We start from the raw sequence: 25,964 nt of genomic DNA on the forward strand, positions 1-25,964 counted from the left end.
AGCACCTGAATGCCTGAGAGCAATAGAGCTTCTAGAAGATGAATCAAGCCAGTCTCCCTTGCATCTCCCAAATGCGATCAGAGCAATAACCTGACACCTGTTTATTTGACAATACTAAGAGACCATGTGATTCTTTTTGACTGTCTGATCTGGTATTGGCTCACCCATCAAATGTCTATACAATCCCCTTGTCAGAAATTCTGGCACCTCTGCCCTTATTTGTTTCGTGTGGAACATATTTTGCGGTCGAGACGCCTAGCATTTGTTTTCTGACTTTGGTTTCCTAAATTTAGTTTGCTTGTGAGCGCAGTCTTGACGGTTTTTTTGCCCCAGTTCCTCTTGGAGTTGAGTGCATGGTTTAGTGTCCTATCACTCCATATTCCTGCCCAAAGGAAGCCAGACAAGGAAGCCTGTTGTAACCCCAGGCTGGGCATCTGTCTTTGCATCCGATTACTATGTGCTTCTCAAAGGCTATGTTATTGCCTGGGAACACTTGACCTTCCAGCATTTTCAATTTTATTTTATTTTAATCTGTCCTATTGAGGATTCCCCCGGCTCTTTTTCAATTTCCCCTGTTCTATTTTAATTAACAACATGAACAGTATTTTTGTAAGTGCCATGTAATGTTTATTTTGCAAGGACAGTTCCTTGAGCACCATTCAGTATGGCAGCACCTACACTTGGGACCAGCCTGGCCATTGATATTTACTCAGGTACCTTTGCTGTATTGTTTTTACTATAATCTGTTTAGGCAAACCTATCAAAACGTAAATTTAACATATGTTTAATATGTAATTTTATAATGTATCTTTAGTGATGAAACTATTTAAGCTATTTTTTTCTTTTTTTAAATGTAAGATTTTACTGTTAATTTAATGTATGTTTTATATTTTATGCAGTCTAGGAGGTTTTTATTATTAATCACATATAAATCCTGTTAACTAAATTAGTAGAAACACAGGAGTTCTAACCCAAAGTAAGTGTTGGGGTTTGGAAAACCTAAAAAGGTGAGGTGGAGGTGAACAAGGTATAAGTTAAGGGTAGGCAAGGGTTTCAGGATTCATTTTTTATTTTTATTTTTTATTTTAAATGCAAAATTACAACAAAAACTACAAACATAAAATCCAAAAAAACCCAAAGCAAAACAAACAAAACTCCACGCCTACAAAGAAAACCATGCCATCATAATAATCTTTACGTACATATACACATATTGAGTTCCTTCCTCTGTTTTGAGACCTCAAAGTTTTTAATTTTTCTGAATTGTGTCTAAAGTAAATTACCTCTATCTTTATACCTTTTGCACCGTTTTCTTTAAAAGGGTTTCAGGATTCAGTAGCACCCTGGACAGCTCAGTGCGGGGCTCAGGTTGCCTTTTCCATGAGAGCAGAGCTCACATGCCACTTTAGCAGCAAGTCAACCTCATACTGAGCCTCAAGTGGCAGCAGCAGTTCTATCTGCCTTCTGTGACAGGAGTCTCTTCATTTTGTGGAACCCAGCTGGCATTAGCAATTGTCAGCTCTGGCAGAGCAGAGGAGAGTGTGTTTCCATCGGGGCTTCTGAGCAGGAGGTGGGCCAGAGAGATAGCACAATGGGCTCCCCTTGCCTAAGTCCTTCTGAGTTAGTAGGGGCATTGGGGGCGGAAGGCCATTCTCTCTCCTGCTCTCAATTCCTTGCCTCATCTCCTAAAGATGGAAAGTCCAGCTTCAGATTCATGACAGAAAAATTAACAAATCCCCCCTCTCTCCCTCTTCCCCATGTTTATCCTCTTCTTTCTTTTTCCCCCAGCTCATGGTCTGCATCCTGTTTTCATTCCATCATCTCTTTTGGAACTGCCTTCAAACTTTTATCTTGGAGTGAACTGTTCCTAAATGGATGCTTCTTTTGTCTTTCTATTAATAAACATGTTTTACTTAGTGAAGGGCCAAAACGTAAGAAAATAACTATTCCCTTCCCAGAAACCTTATGACGACACTCTACTATCTAGGCAGCACCAACACTTCGGAACTTCCTCCCCTTGAGCTGAAGCAGGCATCTTCACTGTACTGTTTTCAGTGCCTACTAAAAACATTCCTGTTTAGACTAGCCTATCCACATGTTTAGAGAGTTGAGGTAATGCTAACCTGTTTCAGTATTTTAACTTTTGTATGCTTTAATTTTTTTGTAATTTTTTCTTGATTTTACTATTTTATGTTTTATAAATCGCTTTGAGGTTGTTGTTTTTACCATCAAGCAGTGTACAAATTTTATGAAATAAATAAATAATATATAAGAAAATCTAAACCCTGGGGTCCTAAGGTTTGCGTGTGAACTCCTGCTCATTTAGCTAATGTACTGCCAGCAAGCTGTTGTTAATTTAGGTTAATGTACTACTTTCTGAGTCAGCTTTACCCGTCGCATAACAATCAGTCCTTTGGAAGGAATAAATCCAGGGGCTCTTGGAGTAAAGTACTTCTTCGGATGCCAGATTAATTCCCCAATCACTCATATTTATAAAAAAGAATAAGAATCAGGTTCAGATGTATGTCAGATACAACTGCCCCTGAGCAAGATGGTAACAACTGTTCCCTCTTCTATTGCTTCAGTGGGATTGGAAGCTGTTCTGCACATTATACTTGAAATGGGAAATATCCCCTTCTTAATTTCCAGTGAGTACAGATACATTTTCTGGACCAATTCAGAATCTAGCCAGGAATAGTTTGCCTGTTACTTGTACTAGTTGGTTGTTGGACTGTACTACTTCAAACTAAAGTGTGGGGGTAGGGGTAAAATTTTATAGCAAAAAACAAGCGCTTCCCTGCATAAAGTAATAAGTGATATGGCTGTAAATAAAACTAGTACATAAGAGAGTAGTCTAGCATGTCAGAATTTAATCCATCACCCACCATTTCAAATTGCAGTCCAGAACTCTACAATTTTTGGATGATAACCAATGTTGTGCAGGTGGATTCTCCATAGCTCCTTCCTTTCCTACAGACTGTTACCCCACATTAGACCTGCCCCAGAAGGTCTCCCAAGTGCTCAAAGAAGATTTGGTGAATGTACAAGAGGCTGCAGGAAGAGTAAGTCATGACTTACAGGAAGAGTAAGTCATGTTGCACAAGCGGAAGTCTGTTCTGCTAGCAGACAGGTGCAGTTGGATCTCAGCCTCTGCCTGCTATCTCATTTTGCACAATGTGTTGCCCTCAATCCAACACAAATTTAAGGTTACTTGAATCCATTCATTTTGTTGGGTTTAAGCCTGTTTAATTTTGTTTTGGGTGCCTCATTATGTTTAAAGATGTTAAGATTTCCCTTAAAGCAACTTTGTTCTATATCAGTTTACTGGAAAGATGATGGTATGCAAGGTTGAGTAGTGGAAAGACATTTCAGTTAATACTTCAACCAGCAAAAGTAATTGTGTAGATTCCCCCAACCCCAGTCATAAAATGCGTAGATATCAGCAATTTACCCTGCACAGTACAGATTTGGAAGAAGCTCAAAGTGTTTGGAATTGCTACATTGGCACTAACTACAGAAATGTAATCATATAACTAGTCATGACACAGTGGGCTTTTTGGCGCTAACATCTCACTTTTTCTGCAGCAGAATGCAAAGTCTGTCATCCTGTCATTCTATTTCACCATCTCATATTTTTCCTTTTGCCTCCCTTGACCTGGAGAAATTGCTCTTCACCCTTCTCTCCCCCCCCTCCCCTACTGACACACAGTGTTGAGATTCAGCAACTGACTGAACTGGCCCTCTTGAGAGTCAGCCTAGGATAATGCCTTCTAAGAATCTCATTCCAAATCTTTTTTGAGGGGGAAAGAGAGTGAGTTGATTTAATAGTCTAGTGCACACCTGTTTGCTGAAACATCATCACAGCAACTGAGTTTATATATTTAATCAGCAAAGTAAGCACACGTACCACATGAAGAAGGCCAGCAGGGAGAACAGATATGTGAGAGCATAATCCATTGGTGTGTGCTTTATTCCTGCGCTTGGTTTTCCCCGGAAGCTAACTGCGTGAAAGATTGTTATTTCTTTATTCTAGAAGCATCTAAAAAAGGAACCCACATTTTAAGGAAGGAATGAAGCTAACTCTATACTAAAAAGCAAGGCAGAAATACTCTGAAATGATTACAAGCTGTGCTTTGGGAGTCAATCACAAAAATGTAGCATTTATCTGAGATCTTAGATATGAGTTTGTTTGCCTCATGTGTGTTTTGCTGGAATTAGGATGGACACTCTGCACATGCCCCAACATCAACAAAGTCTACATTCAGGAAATAAGGTAACAATGCCAGTCCACATTTTAAAAGCTTGATTAGGATAGGAATGCTCTTGAAATTGCACTGCGCTTCAGGTTTGCATTTCAATGAAATTCAGTTCTTTCTCCAACAAGGTGGTCCAACAGATCTCTAAGACCAAATGCCTACGTAGCTCTAAGACCAAATGCCTACGTAGGTAAATGGCATCATGTAGACTCACTGGATCCCCAAAATAGGAAATAATCAAGAAAATGGGCCACGTAGACTGAAAACCTGACTACCAACAGGGACATGAAGATTGCACACCACCTACAGAATAGGATTGGGAACCTGGGCCCAATCAGTTGGTGTTGCACCAAAGCTCTCTTAAACCTTGACCATTACTGGCTGTGGCTAAAGGAGTTCACAACTGGAGGGCCACTAGCTGTCAAAGGCTGCCAAAAGGAGTGCTTAGCTCATGTAATCTTGTCCCTTTGAAGCAAGTCAGCAGTTCCTAAGGTGAACATTGATTTTTGATATCACATTTTCCCATTTGTTCTGAGCTCAGTAAGAGACACGGCAGTTTTCACTACTGACAAAATTTGTGGGCATCACATCTTCCCCATTCTACATGGCATGGATACACAGACCACATAATATCTTTCTAGGTTCCATTTTAGCAGTTTGTCATGTAACCAGTGACAAGAGAAAAAAATGCATGAAGTTTAACAGCGCCCACACAATGTGCATGTTCATCGTTATTTCCATCTCTAACAGCTCCCATTAGTAATGCTAAGGGTGATGAAGAATGACTTGCTGTGGGAGTTATTCAAGTAAATAAAAGTACTAGCTGGAGTAATGGCATATGGCAAGATTCCATCTTTGCATCTATTTTGAGAATCTTTTAAGAATATTTACATTTTTATGTTTTTGGAGTAGGAATCTCCAGTCATATTTCTTCATTATATTTCTGCACCAAAAATTCTAAACTGAATCCCTTTCATTACAATTTTTACTATTATTTTTCTTTTTTAAGAAGGAGCTGTGAGGCTCAAAATGAAAGTTGTTCCTTTAGTTCTGTTATTTTGTAAAAGCTCTCCTTTTTAGCACACACACATACACAACCAATATGTCTAGGTTTTATTCTTTCTGTGTGATATACCCCTACACCACACAGAGGAAATGTAGATTGTCAATGACAGTACTGGTATTCCCAATTTAATGTTTGCTGCCAACTTGCAAAGTAACAGTACAAGAGGTGGTTACAGGGGGAAATGCAGTAGGTCAGTACAGTCTGCAAGAAAGCATCTCTTGCAACCACTGTAGATATCAGTAACTTGGACCAGGCCTTTCAGTGGGGCTTCTCCTTCTCTGTGGAACAGCATACCTGTCAAGACACAACAGGCACCCACTATCTGTACTTTCCAGAAACAATGGAAGACAATTTTGTTCTGACATTCTTTCTCAGCTGAGAAAAATGGTCTCTGTCATGGATGTCCATTGTGGTGTTTGCATTTAACTGCTATTTATTTTTGTTTTCAATAGTTTTTTTCTTTGTTTTTACATCAGAAAATAGCACAAAGAGAGAATGAGTTGTTCTCATGAAAATTCACCAGCATTTTACTGCTAATTTCTCCTAATATACACAAGTTTGTATGCAATTTCGTATGCAATTTCGGCAAAGCAGCTTTCCCAAATATATGCAGTTTTACATATATGTGTACACGTAATTGGACTACATAACTACATTGCAAAGTACAGAGCAATGGGTGGCTGTGTTTTGGTTCTCATATTGTGCAAATTAGGTTCACCTTTAAATGCAAACTGAATCAAATTCCTCTCCCATTCCTAGTAGGGCTTTTGTTTTCTTCACCTTGCAGAAGATAAGGACTTGCTAAGTATAGATTCCACCCCATGCAGGGAGAAGGAATTGGAGAAATTAACCCAAAGCTGTGGGAAATAGGGGGGCATTAACCCCAATAAACTAGGGAAAGTAAGGATCTGCTGTTTGGCAAAATATCTCAGATCTAAACCAACAGTGACACAGTCCATAAACTACTGATTCCCTCTTCCCTAGCCATCATCCCCTCCTGACTTAAATGCATCCAGAACCCCTACAGGATTGTGCCTTATTTCCCAGGAGGTGGTATTTCAATTACTGTTTTTAATTAATGGGAATTTCTAAGCACAACTGAGTTTGGGCAAACAGAAAGGAGTACTCAAAGCACTGCAATTAGATACCAAGGCATCCTGTTGGGACTATTTTATCAGTTGGTGATTCTTAGTCTGATGGGTTGGGGTTGGGAATAATGGCCAGAGGAACTAGCAAGAACCAGTTCTATTCTCTATCCCATATTCAAAGGACAGCGGCCATGGTGAATGGAAGAGAGCAGATGATTCATTTTCTTTCCAACTCCACTGCTCTGCCCACTTGGTGTAGAGATTGAATGTCTCCTATGAGCTTGTCAACAAAGCTATTATTCCACTCATTGGTCAATATATGTTCATTTTCTGCTGACTGCCCTGGGAATCGATGCATTGTATGCTGATCTTTTCCTTGAGTTCATTTTCCTCGAGACGCTAATGTCTAATCCTCTGTTCATCTGCATCATGCAAACGTCCTGATTATGTGGCTTTCCAACTGCTGAAATAATAATTCTCTTCAGTGGAGACTCAAGGACAAAAGGAGGTGATAAAAATTTATCTGTGTCTTTGTGAACCTCTTAATTGAAGCAAGCAACACTGCAGTTTCATCTCGCCCATCTCTACTTCACCATTTCCTTCTTTCTCCCCCTTTCTAACTTGAATTTTACAGGGGTGTGTGGAATTGTTCTCGATACAACAGCGTAAAACATAAACAAAGATGTGATTAAAAAGATGCCAAATAGAATTTAGAAGCTAAATATTCCTTTTAAAAAGGCATTAGGCAAATGCTTGCATCTTGATTACCCCACTTCCTCCAAGAATACAATTTATACACTAGTACAGTCAAGTCAGAAACAAAGCAGTGAAAACAGATCATTTTACAGTGGATAAATGACCCTGTATATCTCTGGCTTGGAGTGTTAACATTGATATAGAAGATAAATGGGAAACAATTTTTCAAAAAAAAAGTAATTTTTCTACTTCATTACTCAAGTCATCCAATCTTGTTTCTTTAACTTGCTTGTGATTGTAAGATCCCAAGATCTTTGATGCTATGAGCAACAGACAGTTGGTAAATTGGACTTTCTTAGAAACTGAATAATCTTTGATTTATCAGCAGCAAGCTAGTGCCTAACTTAGACCATCCAAAGCTGCAAAGGGAACCTCTTTCCACCTCCACTGAGAAGAATTAGCAAAGAGGCAAACTGAAGATCATGACAAAGAATTCACTGAATGTTGTCAAATACAGAGTTCTACAAACCTTGAATAGAGAGAGATCAGTTGTTTTCACAGCCATGCAAACAATTACCAGATAACATTTTATACATTTTTAGTTTTGATTTCTATTTATTAAAATGCAAAATCAAACATAGAACAAAATCATATCAGAAAACAGGTTTGAAATAGTTTAACAGATACAAAAGGGGGGGCAGAGACATCAGTAATACATTCCTGACTTTGGATATAATTCTAACAAGTCTATAAAAACAGAAATACAACAGACATGGATATCCCTTATTTTCCAGGAGCATCAGTTGGATTTCCGATAGACCATAGTTTCCGAAGCTCTGCACATATTTCTTTTTTATTGTATTAGCCACAGCCATTTATAGGAGATGGGGGGATTGGTTATTGTTTTTATTGGGTTTTATAAACAAGAATAATGTTATACAAAGAAGTATACTAAGTTTTCTCATGTCATTTGTATATTACAAAAATAGCATAATAAATGTGGGAAAATATCTACAATATATGTTTCATTATTAGTGGTCAGTGTATAAGTTCTTGGTTGTGGGGATTGCTTATATTCTGAATTATTAACATAAACAGAAAGATAATACCAAACAGATTTTTTGTGTGTGTGGACACCTAGAGTTTGTCAGAGAGCCTTTTGAAAATGTGTTTAATCTGGATTGGAATAGTGCACAACAGTGACTGGACCACTTGCTTTTAGTATTGTGGCACCAGTTCTGTGGAATTCTCTTCCTTTAACACAAGGTTGCTCTAATCACCAATGGTTACAGTTGCCACTTTTTAATTTTGACCGGTGTCAGTCACCTGTCCAGGTTGGTCCACAGGGGGTGAGATAAGAATCCGACCAGCCATCAGGATTCAGTTCCTTACTCCAATTCTGGCAGGTCAACTGCTAGTTAAATTAACAAGGCACATGGAGCAGGAATCTCATGTGGTCTGAACTATGGCAGGGTTGATGGTACCCTGTCATCCAAAACTGGGAGGGATGTGTAGTGACCACAAGGTTAATCTTGTATCTCTGTTGTTTAGAAGCAGCCCAATATGTTTCAGATCCATTCGCTGTCATTTTGATATGATATATTATTCAGGTCAAAATCTGATGTGTGAAGTCTGAAGCTGTGTTTTGCCCTCATTCACTATAATGGAGAATCTTAAAAAAAGAAAAGAAAAAGTACTGTATCTGTTTTCCTTTTTGTGTAAGTGGATGACGTTTGCAGGCAGAGTTGACCAACCCTGCTGAGTTCCAGGCAGATCCATCCAGAAGTTTTCATCTGGAATGAAGACAGGAAGAATGAAGTATTATTCATAGATCTGTAATCTCCTCTTATGAAACCAAACAATTGGGGGGAATATACCTTGCCCTCATGGCCAAAACTTGGAGAAAAGTGATAACCCATGAGGAGAGCAATTCTATTTATTTATTTCATCATCTCTCCCCTAAATCACTGTGATTGGATTGCATTGGCCGGGGGACAATTCACTTTGATTAGACTGTCATAACCTCCCACTTCTCAATCAGCTCCCCCCCCCCACCGCCTTTTGCCCTTTTCTATCCCAAGTTCCCCCATCAGCTTGGTTTCATTTCTTGGAAAAGATGGGAAGTGTTTCTGCATTTAAATTACTTGGAAAAACAGAGGCAACAGAGCTACTCAGAAGATGTTGGCATTCCTGACCTTTCCTCAAATACCTTGCTAACAGCAAGATCCAGTTCAGGAATTTGAGTCTGTCTTAAATCACCCTAATTTTGCCTTTTTATTCGGGGTACAAACAGATCCAATGCACATCCATACTAAAGTGCAGAATTATAGAATTGTAGAGTTGGAGGGGACTCTGAGAGTCATCTATTCCCACCCTCTGCTATGCAGGAAAATCTGTTCTATGGAAGCACAATTGCTGGATTGGAACCAAATCTATTTTCATTTCTTATGTAGAAAAGCCATTTGTTGAGGATGCTATATAGGCATCATAACAACATCTGGTTGAAGCAGCACTAGGTGGCTGCCTTATGTTCCAGAAAATATGCAAACTAAGTTTGGTTCATCTAACAGACATTTACTGACAAGAGTTATTTGCAGCTAAACAGCAGGATTATGAGGATGGTAAAAGTAATAGTGGTGCTGTTGCATGTTTCTTGTCCAAATCTATTTTATACAATTTCAGTTGCTTGTTCTTTATACTCCTGGGAATCATCTGTAGAGCTAACTCCATATTTCTGTGGATCTGCAAGTGCCTGAGGGAGTTCCCCTTTGTCTTGAACTTGCCTCTAGGTGGGTGCAAGTGTCCTCCACTTGGGTCACACTTCCATCTCCCCTCATTAAAAGACAGGTCCCACCCCTGTCCTCAGCAGCACTTCAGGCAATTCTGTCCATTCAAGCTGTGCAGTTGTGATGAAATCTGACATGGCAGCCACAGGAGAAGATGAAGCCAACAGAACAAGGAAGGGAGCAAGCAGTGTGCTGAGCAGTGGCAGCTCCCTGAGTGTTTAAAACACCCCCATCCTCCTGCCTGTTCCTATCCATTACTCTATCAGCAGGCCAAATGGAGAAAGGTGGTCCTGTTTGAGCATCAGAAAGAGTGCACAAACCTCCTAGAATGGTGGGTGGAAGGAATAATTGGGGAGTCACCATAACTCAGTGGTAGAGCATCTGCTTTGCATGCAGAAGGCCCCAGGGTCAGTCCTAGTCCTCTCAGTCCTAGTAGGGCTGTGAATGATCCCTGCCTGAAACTCTGGAGAGCTGCTGCCAATCAGTGTAGGCAATACTGAATTTGATGGACCGAAAGTCTAACTTGATATAAGGCAGCTTCCTATTCTGCAATAGATTTCTGTGGTCAAATGAACATCTGGAAAGGAGTACAGAGAAACACCTAAGGAAATAAGTCTGTTCAGGTGTAGATAAGTTTGTTGTACATGACAATTGGTTTTGTAGGATATGCTCCTTCATGTATATATATTTAAAAACAACGTGTTCTACAACACTGCTGTTAAATTGTAGTAATAAAGCAAAAACACAAAGCCCAAAAACACTTTCATATTTCCTCTTGGTACAATAAAATAAAGCATATGTAAAAAAACAGTAGCACTTGTATAAGTAATATCCATAGCAATGGCATAAACTACACAGAAGAAGAACTGAGCAATGAGTGGTACACAGATATTTAATATGTACATATTTCTATACATTTTCTAGGCAATAGAAAAATATGCATATGAATCCAGGCAATAACTATTGGGACTTGACATCTATTATGGATTATAAATTTAAAAGAGGTTGGGGGGAGTTTCTTTTCTTTTCAAAAATATGTATTTTGCAGAGCTTAGACTCTTATGACTGCCTGTGGCATTGTAGACTGTTGTGGCCATATATTTCTGACATTAAGAAATAGGGGTAGGGCTATTTAGTTTTTGTGTAATGTAGTAAAATCATTGCCATAATAGTGCTTCATCCTTTGTTGCTTCAAGTCATTATGGAACACAAAGAATAGGAGGTGTATATAAAAATAAAAATACGTTATTAAATTAAAAGGAGTATTTTATTTTATTCACAGAAACTGAGAGTCCCAGGTGGAGAATTTGAAAGGGTTAGGCAGAAATGTCTAGATTTCTTATATATTCCTGGTCTCCCAGCAATGTACTGGGTCACATTCAGTTTAGCCTTCATTCTATTAGAAAAAGGATATTTGAAATTAGATTACCAATAGTTACCTGAGGTTATCCCAATCAGCAGTTTGAAGTTGTTGTGCTCAGCATTTGAGAGGAAAGAATGTGCAGTTTTGTTTTCTGAAACATGGTAATAATCGCAGTTGTTAGAGCAGGCAAAAAGACGAGTCTTGGCAAAATTCATTTTGAGGCATCAAAATTTATAAAGCAGAAAATAGAAGCTGGTGATGGATGACATCCTTTCGTCAACCTGACAAGAAATGCAGCCCAATCAGAATCTAAAATGTGAGGGCCACAAAACAAGCTGAAATGATTGGGTGGGGGCAAGCACACCTGATTGAAACATAATGGAGGATGAGGTTTTGTTCTGTTGTTTTTCAAATGAACAAACATGTATGTGATGCAGATGGATCCCACCTCCTTTACAAGGTTGCTATACCAGAAAGCTGGGGACATCATAACCAGGATCAGTGCTCACAGAAAGTTGGGACGGGGGGGGGGGATCTGACTATCAAACATCTGTATTCAGTGAGGGATTTTTTTTTCTCCCCATCTACATATGAATCAAAATACTTTAACCTGCTAAAAAATATTTTTCCTTTCCTTTCGAGACTGAATATGTGTTTAATCAAAGCAAACAAAACCTGCATAATCTGCCACATTTCATTGTCCAAATGTTCATCTGTTAAACTATCACTTTCATGGAAGTGATGTTGCATGTAGGGTTGGGGAAGAATCCAGTTTTCTCTATATTTTGGAACAAACCTTCCAATTTTGCCCCTCATGCATGGATCTGATAATATGCAGACCCTTCATATGGGAAGAAAGATGGCCGCTCCCATATACCTATGTGGCCCACCATCTTTTTTTCCGTAGAATGTCCCTGGTAGCCTTACAAGGATAGAATTTGTTCACGTGTATGCACTTCCATGAGGACTTGCTAATATATCTTCAGTCTAGATAAGTATCTGAAATGATCCACTGATGGACTACAGTCTTCCCAATAAACATAAACATTTTGTCCCTGCTATTAAGTGGGGAGTCCAAAATATGGTCATTTTTACTCTTAGCCACTTATTCTGGTTCCCTATTGGTCAGAAAAAAAGATTTGGGAGCACTGTGTTTTGATCCAAATAGCGTACCACCCTGTCCTATCATATTGTCATCTTGAAAATGAAAGACAAGGACAAATATCATCTGGGTAGTAGTTTTTAATAGCTTTCTGAAGAATAGAAATATCTGATCTTGCCTGGGAATGGATCATTTCTTGTCCTCCGTTGTGTGCATTTCCAGAGACAATATGTAACCTCCTTGCCGAAAATGAAATATAGTGATGGCTGGTACAAGTAATAAAAGATATGAAATTCATTTGAGATTTAATAAAACAATATTGAGAGATTGAAAATACTGTCCTGAACTCTTCTGACATAGTGGCTTCCATAGCTTCCATTAAACATAATATATGCTTGAGGATTATTTTCTAATACCATTCCATGTATTTACTTTTTTAAAAAGAAGAAAAAAGGATTTGAAATATATTTGAAATTACTGCAAGTTTTGGAATTTTTAATTATCAGTGCAGTTGTCTTTTAAATTAATCCCTACAGAAAGAAACTGGCTTTGGTGATTCTTTTTTCTGTCCACAGTTTGAGAAGGATGGTAGCTCAGATTTACCATAGGTTTAACGTGATAAAATCAATTTATGAAACTGCTGCGTTCATCAGATAGACTGTCTACTCAGACAAGCATTGATGGTTTGTGACTGAAAAAGAAAAAGGTGGATACAGCTAGATTACATAAATTTGAAGGAGATATGCCTGCCCATAGGCATAGATAGCATAGATAGGTTGCAAAAATATACGAGGGTGGTATCATATATGCTATTCATGATCCAACCTTCTGTGCATTCATTGGAAGGTCTGAACAGATCCCTTCATATGTAAATGCACTTCCATATGGCCAGGATCCTCGCAGAAAGCAAGCTGTAAACCAGGCATAGGCAAACTCGGCCCTCCAGATGTTTTGAGACTACAATTCCCATAATCTCTGACCATGGGTCCTGTTAGCTAGGGATGATGGGAGTTGTAGTCCCAAAACATCTGGAGGGCCAAGTTTGCCTATACCTGCTGTAAACAGAGTCCCTTTTTGCATAGTTTTATGTACACCAGGCTCTGTTCAAAGTCTTGGGATGTGAGTGTACTACAGGGTGTGCAAAGGTTTTGAAAGAATAAATCATGCCTCAAGAACTAAAGCAAGGCCTCTTCTGGCAGATTCAGGGCTTGTCTGAGTTTAAGTGGTATCTCTTCACAATAACCCTGAACTGAAATGGAAGCTCCAAAGTGGCTCGCAGCACTTCAGAAATTCAGATTGTTTAAAATGAAAAATGTGCAGAATATTTCTCCCCAAACTTGTCATATAAGAAAACACCAGCTTGGAGAGATGAGGGAGAACAAAAGCTCTTGTGGGACTGACTGACAGATCTAGCTTCCAGTGAGATGGAAGGGTTTTAGCAGGGCTCTCCAATCACAGTACTATGGTGGCAGGGGTGTTGATGTAATGTTATCACTTGGTTATTGTTGGTTGTATATTCACCACTAGTTCTGCTAGTGCTGCTTGCTTGGAAAATGCTGAACATTCAAATCCATTTGCCTCTGTGCCACATATCCGTCAAAACATTTTTACACTTAGTTTCTGTGACCTTTGGTGCCAATTAAGCAGAATACAAGCCTGAAGCATCTCCCCCATTCACCGTAACTTCTTAGCCACTGCTTCTATCCTTCTGAGGTTTTTTCCAGGTTATTTTCCCAGCGCAGCAAATTTGCTCCCCAAAATTCAGTTTTAAAGGTACATAGTAAAAACAACAACCCTAGACTGATTTGCCTGCGGTTTTATAGTAGGTGTACCTTTATAAGCTTAAAATTGTAGAGCTGGTCTAATTATGCAAGGTGGTTAGATATTGTCTCTGGAAATGCACACATTCTGCTGGCAGCTACCCAAAGTGGCTGGGGAAGTCCATTCAGATGGGGTATAAATAATAAATTGTTATTATTATTACAGTGGTACCTCGGGTTACATGCACTTCAGGTTACATACGCTTCAGGTTACAGACTATGCTAACCCAGAAATAGTACCTCGGGTTAAGAACTTTGCTTCAGGATGAGAACAGAAATCGTGCTCCAGCGGCACAGCGGCAGCAGGAGGCCCCATTAGCTAAAGTGGTGCCTCAGGTTAAGAACAGTTTCAGGTTAAGAACGGACCTCCAGAATGAATTAAGTATTTAACCTGAGGTACCACTGTATTATCTTGGTGCTTTAAAGTTCTTGTTGCTTTAAAGTAGGGTTGTATTGTTTTCTTAATTTTAATTTTTTATATATGCAAAACCGCTTTGAGGTTTTTTACAATCAAGCAGTGCATAAATTTTATGAAGGGGGATACACTTTTGAGTTACCTGGTGGTTTCTGAGGTATTGCCTGCATCCACAGGCACTGCTTTGCACTCATAGATAACTGTGAGAAATAATTTTTTGCTCCCATTCAGTTGCACTCATGACTAGTTACTGGCAGGTTGTGCCTAACAAACTGCTTCACCGATTGCTGCTGAATATTCTGTTTTTGATATTGCTTTTCATCATTGAACAGAAATTCCAGTTCCCCCAGAAATCTCCATCACCACCTCTTCTTAAATTTAAGAAGAGTTTATGTTTTTGGCAACTGTACCAATCTATTATTATTTTGCGGCTATTTTTGTGGAGCAAATGTGAAGCATTTGAAATGTTTTAGTATTTTTAAAGACTGTTTATATAGAATGAAGTAATTATTTCAATGTCAATATTTTCCTACCCAGGTCCAAGTGAAAAGAAAAACAGTGGGGAAGGGTCAGAGGGAAGAACAAAAGCAAATTGCCCTATTCAATCTGTTGATGAGGAGACATACAGAATAAGAGAAAACAAACAAACCAGCAAATGGACTCCATTTTGGAAATTTGGGATGTTTTCCAATGAAGAATCCTGCACAGGTAATCAGTTATTTATTTATTTTTTTCATTTCAAGTTCCGTGACATTTCTCTCTTCCAAGAATGTGTGCATAGCTGCACTGTGAGCGCCATTTCTATTTCATCCATGTCATTTGTTTTTACTAGTCTGCTACAAAGAGGAGGAAAACAACCTTGTAAACAAAATTACTGCTGATGGTGATTTATTTTTTTGGGAATTGATGCTAAGCTGACCTTAAAATTAATGATGTTGGACACTTCAGTGAAGTTGAAATAGCAGTAGGACAGTCTCTTCTGCATGAGTCTTATGGATGTGTCTGACTTTGTTGACAGTGTTCCATGTTGTGAATGTGGGTGCAAATTGTGACATTATCACAGAACATAGTGTTTTGGGAAGTTGATTATTTCCCCCCTTTGTGAGCTCTAAAGTTGGCTCTGGCAGCTTGATGCTGCAATCAAATGAAGTTATTTTGTATTTAGCTTGGAAGAGAACTTGCTGCATTCCATTCAGTGCCATGATAACTTTCAAAGTCATTCTTCCATATGTGAATTCAAACTGGTGTGTCCAGATGCAACCCATTTACACATCCTAAAGCAGCCTTCCCCAAGCTGCTGTCATCCTGAAGTTTTGGAACAGATCCAGTAGGCATGGTGAACAGTCACATGCATAGGATGTGTATTTCAAACCCTCGGGAGAATGTAAGATGCTCTTCTAAAGGACTACAGGAACATCCTAATATCATTTTAAATCTTTTGATCAAAGTTCAAAACCATGCCAGGATAGCTGAGGCTGGAAGACTATATAAATCTAAAATAAGCCTGCTTAATTACATTGTCATTATCTCAGCAGAGTAGATTTCCATTCTAGCATGTTGCATTAAAGAAGAATGTACAGTGGAAATGAAAGGGACTTCAGAAATACAGACCAGGAATGAAAAAATCAGGCAGCAAAGTTTCTTAAAGAAAAAGTTTTTTTTATTTGGATTTTTGTCAGACAAAAAGCAAATAGGGTGCATTCAGGAAAATGAAGAATGCCCACCCCTCTCTGGGGGTAGCTAACTCATATACCCTTTTTGCAAAGCACAGTTCAGCCCCTTGGCATCCCTTTAGCCAATGATTGACAATTTCCTATGGTCATTGATGCATATTCATTAAAGCTCAACCAATTAATAAATTGGTGTGTCCTTTCGGTTCCAAGTTGCCTATTCCACTAGGTGGCGCTACTGGCTTATAACCTATTTACCAGTTCCTGGAACTGGGCTTGAGCAGGTGTTTACTGGAAGCGCATCCTGTGGTTTTGACAGTTTCTCTAAGTGGTTAGCTATGTCCTGTTTGTCAGGGGTCGTTTCTCAGAAATGGCTTAACCTCAGGTGCAAGCTACCCTAACCGCATCCTTGCAAGCTAGCTGCCTCTACAAAAGGTGGCAAAGTGGTAAACAGGAGAAAGAGAAATGTGCTTTTAGCTTTTTAGATGGCTCTATAATATGGCTTCAGAGGTTCTTAGCCTGGCTTTAGAGGTCCTTAGCCTGGCTCTCCATTGGTCATCCTGACCTTCAGCCCTGCATTCCCCCCTTTCCATCACGAAAATGCTGACCGGTCACGGTTCCCCATTTTCGCTTGATGGACCTATAGGTACAATATCATAGAGAGCCAGGAAATGTACACTTCTGTGGATACACGGGCCTCCCTCTATGACCCTGTCAAGTCTTCAAATATGGTGCTGGGGAACCACGTAGGTGGTGTTCAGAATCTTGACCTCGCACGCATACCCAGCACTCAGACCTGTTCAGGCTCTTGGCCACAGCTGTGGTCATGTTCAGGAAGGTGTTCTCCCTCCACCCGGTGGCCATCTGAGAGGCGAGAACCATCAGGAGGCAGGGTATGATCCACATCCTGATTCGAGGAATGTTTGGTGGCCCAGAACAAAGAACTGTACCACCAACACAGAAATACCACAAAAAGGGTAATACCACAGGCCAAAGGGATGGGGGCCCACGAAGGCCAGGTCATGTGGGCCTCTAACTCCTGGCCCTACTGAGGCGTGAACAGCATCTACACACAAAACGTTCCCACTCTACACAGGGAAAAGTGGCCGCCTGACACTGATACACTGCTAGGCCTCGGGAGCTATAGGGATGGCAATAGACTCTGTAAAGTTCAAAGGCTGGTCCTACTGGGTGGAGGTCACCTACGTGGTCTCTGACCAGGGCCTATGGAGGCTGAAGCCTGGGGTGGCAACCCTTATGCAGCCACAAGAATACCCTACCACATTCAAGGGTATTAGATGTGGAGTTACCAGGCCCAGTAGTTCAGGCAGTATTCTGGGATTTTTGGCAGGCTCGAGCCACCACGACAACCACAGGTGGGGCTGCAGGATTTACTGACACTTGTTCAGCAATTTCAATGCGCACCTGGTTCAGGCTCCCTCCCCTGCAATATTTGCATTAAGATAGGCTCCGTCCCATGCAACACCTGGATTAAGATTAGGACCTGGTCTACCAGATGGGGTTGGTACAGTGCTCTACCCCCCCAAGTGACAGTTGGTTACCCCCCCACAACAGCAAGAGCGGTCCAGAACTCGATAGATTTCGACCGTCTCTGCAACTTCCCGTAGGAGCAGTACCCATGTGCGCTGGACAGTGGTGTGGAAGAGAAGCCACAGTGGGGTAGTGGGATGTTTCAATACGGCAACCTCATCAAACCCCTGTTCCCAATAGCCAATGAGCACGCCATTTCTTACCACTGGCAAGACGAACCAGTCGTAGCAGAGGTCCGCAGGCCAATAGGGTCGGTATGGCTCGGTGGGGTCAGGTCAATAGGACATAGAGCAAATCAATACAGAACATAATAGAGAAAAGGGGAAAGTCCTTGTGAAAGTCCTTGTGATGATCAGTCGCAGGATCTAGTTGCCCGTGGCCTAACGCGTTTCCGGTAGCGTCAGACACAAGGTGATGATCAGACGCGTGTGATGCACCCAGGGAATCACGTCAGCTATTCTCACCGCAGTTGGGATGGAGAGGAGGACGGTATACGGGTCTCGCCACTTGGGGATGAGGGGGTTGCGCTTCCACGCTGTCACCCGGCTGGAACTGGTGTACCGGCTCAGCGAGACTGCACGGTGTAGGCTCGAGGTAGTACCTGGAAAGGGAAGCAAACACACACGGGGACAGGAATTGCACTTGTTCCTGAGTGATGTGATCTCCCACCCGCCCCAAACTGGCGGGGATGTCTCGGACGAAAGCGGGTGGTCTGCCATACAAAAGTTCAAATGGTGATAGTCTCAGTCTCTTGGTTGGAGCGCTCCGAATCCGAAACAAGGTAATGGGCAGGACATCTATCCAGTGTAGTCCCATCTCCTGGGTCAGCTTGGCCAAGTGGGTCTTCAAGGTGCGATTCATAAGTTCAGGTTTTCCCAAACTCTGGGGTCTGTAGGCTGCGTATAGCCTTCAGTTTATCTGCAGCGCCTTGCACACTTCTTGCACAACTTTATCAATGAAGGCAGGGCCATTGTCACTGCCAATACTTCTGGGGAGGCCACTGTCCAACCCGTCAGGGTGCAGACAAACACAAGCAGGTATTTGATGCCCCTAACTGGAGGTAGTTCAGTGAAGTCCACAATCAGGCTTTCCATAGGGGTAAAGGTCACGTGTTGTACACCCGGTGGGGGAAGGTGGCCTTGCCTAGGGTTGCTCTTGGCGCACAGGACACACTTTTGGGAGATAGCAGCAATTAGTTGGGATAGGTTGGGGATGTAGAGTATTCTCCCAAGGTGTGCTTTAGCAGCTGGGCTTCCTATGTGAGTAGACTCGTGGTAGTTCTTTACAATCACGCTGGCTAGATGCTGGGGCACAAAAACACGGTTGTCTGGTAGATGGAACCATCCCTCCTGGAGTGTTGCTCCTTCCTGGCGTGCCCACTGTTGCTCCTCCGGTGTGTAGCGTGGTTCCACATCGTCTGGAGTGAGTTGTGGGATGAGGGCTGCGTTGAGTGCTGGTGGAGGTTTCAAAACTGCTTCACGAGCTGCGTTGTCTGCCTTCCGGTTGCCCCTAGTGCCCCATGTCCCGGCCTCTCCGATGGCCTTTGCAGTGCATCACGGCAATCTCTTCGGGACCCCATGCTGCTTCCAGTAACGTCTCAACTTCTGGACGTTAACCTTGCATCCAGCTGCCAATTGCAGGGCAATGCCTTTTGCTGTTGGACTTCGCCTCAGAGCACAAACAACTCTTGGAGACTTTGGCTTTCTTAGAACTCTTGGAACGGCTTGCCTGGCTTGCACCCCCACTTCTGGGTGCTCTGCTGCCTGAGGAACAACTTGTAACTGCCTTCCTCTTCCCTTCTCTCAGCCTCTTTCCAGCCCACAGTCCATCACACAGATTTATTGAAGCGTAGAAACAGCTTCCCAAAACAGCCTCAGCCCCCTCTGGGCTTGGTACTTTTTCTGGGCATCCTCTAGCCCCCTCTGGGCTTTCTGGGCGTCCTACAGCCCAGCCCCCTCTGGTCTGGCTGCCACTGTGGCCTGACATGCTGTCTTCAGTTCCTGCCATGCGACCCAGGGCTTCTTCCCTTGGACTATTGGCAACAGCCAAGAATCAAGGCTGGCCCTTAAAATGGCTAGGACCCTTTGGTCTCTCTAGAGCATCAGGCACGTCTACTTCACAAGCTTCCACTGCGCCTGCAGACTTCTCAATGGGTTGGGCAAAGCCTGTTTCAGCCTGTATAGTCCTTATATTCCATAAGGGTGAGAACCGAATGGGGCACATTCACATGCATCTCCTGGCCAAACATGAACCTGTCTGCTTCTTCCACTAGTGTGACGGTGGCAGTGACAGCCCGCAGACAGGGTGGCCAGCCTTTCGCTGTGGAATCTAATTGCTTGATAGTCTCAAAGGCTTCTTGTTGGGCCGGTCCCCACTCAAAGGAGTCTCTTTCCCTTCCTCTGGTAACTTCATTTAGAGGTTTTGCTAAAATACTGAAGCCTGGGATCAGGATTCTGTAAAAGCCTGCTGCTCCACAACTTTAAACTTGTCTTTTAGGGATATCACAATCTCTGCCTTTTCTTCCAGTGACCTTCTGACAATTTCTAGATGGTCAGTATGTTCAGCAAGTTGTCTGGATAAATTAGCTAAATCTTCATCCCTTCTTTTGCATTTTGTAAAGTGAGCTGGTTGTGTGAATCTTTCACTGATTTCAGCTCATTCACAAAACTTTGTTCTTTGTATTTCTTTTAATTTTAGTAACTTGTTCAATTTCTCCTTTACAGAGATATGTTCATCAACCTGGGATTTAAGATGGTCTGTTCCCTCCTTACATTCTATTTCTGTTTCTTGCAATTTTTAGCTGATTTACTTATTTGTTCTTTAAGCAATTTAATTTGTGACTCACACTCCATGAGTTTGTTGTTGTAAGTAACATCACAAGTATTGATTGCAGAATGAAGATCTTTAACTGTTTGGCTAGTCTCTTTGATTTGCCTAACAAATTCTTCATTCTCTTTTGTTTTACTAGCGTTTTCAATTTTTTTTTTCTCAGCCAGTTATGATTTTATTGCACTTAACTGTTCAGAAAGTTCTGAAAGCTTTCTGCCTCCACTGTTCACACCTTTGGTTTGTACATCTTTCAGCAATTTCCCTGTCTTGCATTTCATACTCTTTGCATTTGATCTGACATTTCAGAATATTAATCTGCTCAGAATACACATTTGTATTTGAAATAATAACAGAAATTTCTTTGTCTTTCTCAACTAAAACCTCTCTGAGGTTGTCAAATTCTCTTCCATGCCTCTGGAGGTCTTGAATTAGTTGAGACCTCTCTTCTAAATGACTTGTGTTTAATCTATTAAGTCCTTCATTTGTCTGCTCAAGATCCTGTTACATTAATTCTATAGCAGCATCCTGTTTCATGCTCTTTTCTTTTATTTTCCTCTGTTAATGCAGTAATAACTGCTTACTGTTCTGTACACTCTTCTCCATAAACACTGCACTTCTTCTGGACATCTTCCCTCTCCAAAACCTGACATGAGGGAGTGACTTTGCAATGTTCAGTCCTGCATTTCTTCAACCAGGGGGGGGGGGTTGTCATCTACAACCTTCAACCAGTTGTCTATATAGGGGATCTGGTCAGGATGTCCCCCCCTGGTCTATGCCATAGTCTCCGCTGAATCCTTTCTTGAAGTTGTTTAACATGCATTGAAGGGAAATTACTGGACCTTTCAAGCCTCCCCCTCCCATTTTCAGTATGGCCCTATACAGCGTCCCCACACCAAACACTCACACATTCATTTCGCAACTTTTCTCGCCCAGGTGCGGTCGCCCGACTGGGAAACGGAGTACTTGTTGCTACGACCCCAGGGGAATGCCCCGGGGTAACACACATACATGCACAAAATGCCTCTCTCGCCAGACGTTGTACCATACACTAACCACCCTGTGCCCCCCCTTTCTCTCCTTCCTAATACCAAAGCGTGGGTGGTTCTCAGGGGTCAACCCTTCTACTTAATGCCACTATCCACGCTGGAGATTTGATCAGAACCTCCCTTCTCCTTAATTAAAAGGAGGATTTCCTATCCCCTCAGGGCTTGTTGCCATGTACTCACCCCAGCCGGCTGTTCTCTGCCCTGTCCTCCCAACCTCGGCTCTTCAAATCCGTTGTCCTCTGTCCCAGGATACAGCAAGAGGGTCAAGTTGCCTTCTGTCCCCCTCCGAAGAAAAGGTTCGGTGTGCACCTGGAAGCCAGGAGGTCTGTTGGCCCTCCGCCGTCACTGCCCAGAGGGCAAGGGAGCTGCCTCCTGGTCTCTGAGGACACTTAAAGTCCTTCTGATCCGAGTCACTTTTGGCACCAGAAATGAAAGGGACTTCAGAAATACAGACCAGGAATGAAAAAATCAGGCAGCAAAGTTTCTTAAAGAAAAAGTTTTTTTTATTTGGATTTTTGTCAGACAAAAAGCAAATAGGGTGCATTCAGGAAAATGAAGAATGCCCACCCGTCTCTGGGGGTAGCTAACTCATATACCCTTTTTGCAAAGCACAGTTCAGCCCCTTGGCATCCCTTTAGCCAATGATTGACAATTTCCTATGGTCATTGATGCATATTCATTAAAGCTCAACCAATTAATAAATTGGTGTGTCCTTTCGGTTCCAAGTTGCCTATTCCACTAGGTGGCGCTACTGGCTTATAACCTATTTACCAGTTCCTGGAACTGGGCTTGAGCAGGTGTTTACTGGAAGCGCATCCTGTGGTTTTGACAGTTTCTCTAAGTGGTTAGCTATGTCCTGTTTGTCAGGGGTCGTTTCTCAGAAATGGCTTAACCTCAGGTGCAAGCTACCCTAACCGCATCCTTGCAAGCTAGCTGCCTCTACAAAAGGTGGCAAAGTGGTAAACAGGAGAAAGAGAAATGTGCTTTTAGCTTTTTAGATGGCTCTATAATATGGCTTCAGAGGTTCTTAGCCTGGCTTTAGAGGTCCTTAGCCTGGCTCTCCATTGGTCATCCTGACCTTCAGCCCTGCAGTACCTCGGGTTACAGACACTTCAGGTTACAGACGCTTCAGGTTACAGACTCTGCTAACCCAGAAATAGTACCTCAGGTTAAGAACTTTACCTCAGGATGAGAACAGAAATCGTGTGCCAGCAGCGCGGCGGCAGCAGGAGGCCCCAGTAGCTAAAGTGGTACCTCAGGTTAAGAACAGTTTCAGGGTAAGAATGGACCTCCAGAATGAATTAAGTTCTTAACCCGAGGTACCACTGTAGCTCATTCCCCCCCCCTTCAAAGATACAACAAATCTTTTCCCCAAGTTCTCAAGCTCTGGAAGAAGAAACCCAAAAGGCTTTCAGTCCATTGGCTTCTTCCACCTGCTGTTGGACAAATCACAAAATAAATTTGGGTCGATACAGGTGATCATGATAGAAAACTAGGACCTTAAGAATCTACTCCCTAAATATGATGAAAAGCCAACTCTCTAGTGTTCACCAGCAAGTGACAACTATCCATTAATATGACAGAAACAGCTTCAGTGGCCCTAGTGGATTACTGGGGGTGGGGAAGAATTCAAAGCAGCCATTCACCCCTGCTGATTATTCAGGACTCCTCTCTGGCACTTTATGCTGTGCAGTACAAATCCGTATTGAACTGAGAAGTTGGAAGGCCTTGTTGGCACCAAGTAGGAAGCCTACTGATTTTTTTTCTTTTCTTGGAGAAGACATCCAAAGGGTAGCCCTCCTCGGAAATGCTTCTTCACTAGCTTGGAAGCTTATGTGCAGTTATGTATGGTTTTGTTTTGGCACATATTTTTTTCATGGTCTACACGAAGCCACCAAAAGAATTTGACTGTAAATTTGAAATTAGGGTTTATCAGTATGCTTATTACACACTGTTTGGCAATTCATTATCTAATCAGTTCCTAGCTAGCATATTGTTCTCTTCTGAGACACTCTCTGGGAGTGATGGTTGTACAGAATCAGGTCATTCTTACCTGTCATTTGGACCAGCCAGAAGTGATATCAGTGGGAAAGTCAGGGAATGTTGCAGAAATAGGTTTACCTTTTACCATTGGGACGTTGGTTGCCTTCTTGGATAAGGCGTACAATGTGGGAATATTCCAGGCTTTTTTTTTGTCCTCCCATTGTATTGCTGACCTTTTGATTGATTTTTATTGCAATTCTTTTATTTGTTGTATTGATTACTTTTTCTTTTTAGTAATACTGATTATTTTATTTTCATGTTTTTAATGGTATCTGGATTTTCATGTTTTAATGTTATCAGGATTTTATTATGATACGTTCTTACCTGCTTGTAGTTGCTTCAAACTTTGCTGACACAATGGATCACAAATGCTTGAATAACTCTCGTAATTAACAATATATGATGAGCCTTGTTGAGCCTACAGTGACTATTGTTGCTCTAATGGGACATGACAATTTGAAGTAAAATAATTTGTTGACAGAAGACTTAAACAATAAGATACATCTGACAAACCTATGTGAGTTGAACATTTTGTGCTCTAATTTATGTGATGATCTAAAAAAGAAAAAAACATTTAAAGAATACCTTGTGAAAAAGAAGGAACAAAAAGGTCCAGAATGTGTTTATTATTATTATTATTATTCTTTCTAAAGACCACAGATTACAGAAAATTGTGTAACCAGCATGATGCAGCCTTGTGAGCAAGTAAGACATATGGGCCAGGTGATATCCCGTAGGATAATGCATGGTGCAAAACAATAATAATAACTGTACCTGGAAAATAAAGGTCACCAATCATAGTTAATGCCAAGAAATAATCAAGGATTTGGTAGGACCTAGTAGTACAAAGTGAGAGTATATGTATATATTTATTTCAACCTGAGAACATCTATTCATTGTGGGCAAGAAAAAGGAGGAAATTATAGGAAAGGCTGAAAAGATATTTTTGTTTGAGGGAGGCATTCTTATTATCCTTGTACAATTTATGTGGCTCACACAGGATAAAAGTGTAGTCTATAAAGTAAAGCTTCCCACAATTTCTCCTCCACTGTACAGCACTTTGCTCAAATTCAATTACAGAAGAAGAGAAGAAGAGTTTGGATTTGATATCCCGCCTTTCACTCCCCTTCAGGAGTCTCAAAGTGGCTAACAATCTCCTTTCCCTTTCTCCCCCACAACAAACACTCTGTGAGGTGAGTGGGGCTGAGAGACTTCACAGAAGTGTGACTGGCCCAAGGTCACCCAGCAGCTGCATGTGGAGGAGCGGAGACGCGAACCCGGTTCCCCAGATTACGTGACTACCGCTCTTAACCACTACACCACACTGGACCCCTCAGACGCATGACTATTGTAAGAGGAGGGAGGAGATTTTCTCTGATTGCCCTGTCCTACGATAGCTCCCTCCTCTCCCCAAAATATGCTCCAGAGGGTTGGAGGAACTTACAAAACAGTGTAGATGGGCTGATTCAAAAGATTAATTTGAATAAATTCTCTCTCCTCCATTTACATTAGCTGATATGCTTGCTGGGTAAAAAAAAAAAAAAAATGTTGCATGAGTGGAATGCCTGTAATATTAGTCTAAGAGCTCCTAAATGGATCAGATGCATTATTTCATTTATTTGGAGAAAGGTGGTCTAAACGTGGATTTGACTATGCATGTGGCTTAAATGCCTTAACTGAAATGAACAGAGACCCCACAAGTGTGCATTCCTGCAACTGTTGTCTTGTTCTGTCTTTTGTGGGGTAGATAATAAATATATCTACCAACTTTGAAAAATCAGATTTTACTCCTCCAACTGACCTTGAAGAACTTGTTATGTGTAGCTACAAATCTCATCAACCTTAGCGCATCAGAATCTGGGCTGGGAAGCAATTGGGCAAAATAAATTCTGGAACAGGTTTATATGCTCATGGCTGCCAGGTAGAATCTGCCAAGGAGAGGGCCTGCTTTTTTTTACCTACGGATACACATTGAGATTTTCTGGCTCATCCCAAGGTAATATTTGCTGTGGCAAACGTAGGGAGATGATTCAAGAAACCGGGGGGGGGGGGGCATTATTACTTATTACTGAAAGTCTTACTACAATTAACTGTCAAAATAGCTGCTGTTTTAGGCTTCATCTTGACTGATGGTTCCCAGAACTGCTTTCCGCCATGCACACACAGGCAAGGACAACTTCAGTACTGTACATTCTATCATTACAACTTCTCCATTTAAGGAAAATATTACATC

At 41.4% G+C, this 25,964-nt stretch overlaps 1 protein-coding gene across 4 annotated transcripts in view; it reads left to right on the top strand.

The window, feature by feature from the left end:
- Window positions 1–25,964, top strand: part of LRRC4C (leucine rich repeat containing 4C) — a 627,695-nt gene that overhangs the window by 305,853 nt on the left and 295,878 nt on the right. For all 4 annotated transcript variants that reach the window (XM_082225097.1, XM_082225099.1, XM_082225094.1 and 1 more), the window contains one exon: window positions 15,130–15,300. The gene's annotated coding sequence lies outside the window, so the exon portion shown is untranslated. The remainder of the gene's footprint in view (window positions 1–15,129; window positions 15,301–25,964) is intronic.

This window comes from Podarcis vaucheri (genome assembly GCF_965113315.1).
Source record: "Podarcis vaucheri genome assembly, chromosome: 1".
In the NCBI taxonomy this organism is placed as follows: Eukaryota; Metazoa; Chordata; class Lepidosauria; order Squamata; family Lacertidae; genus Podarcis; species Podarcis vaucheri.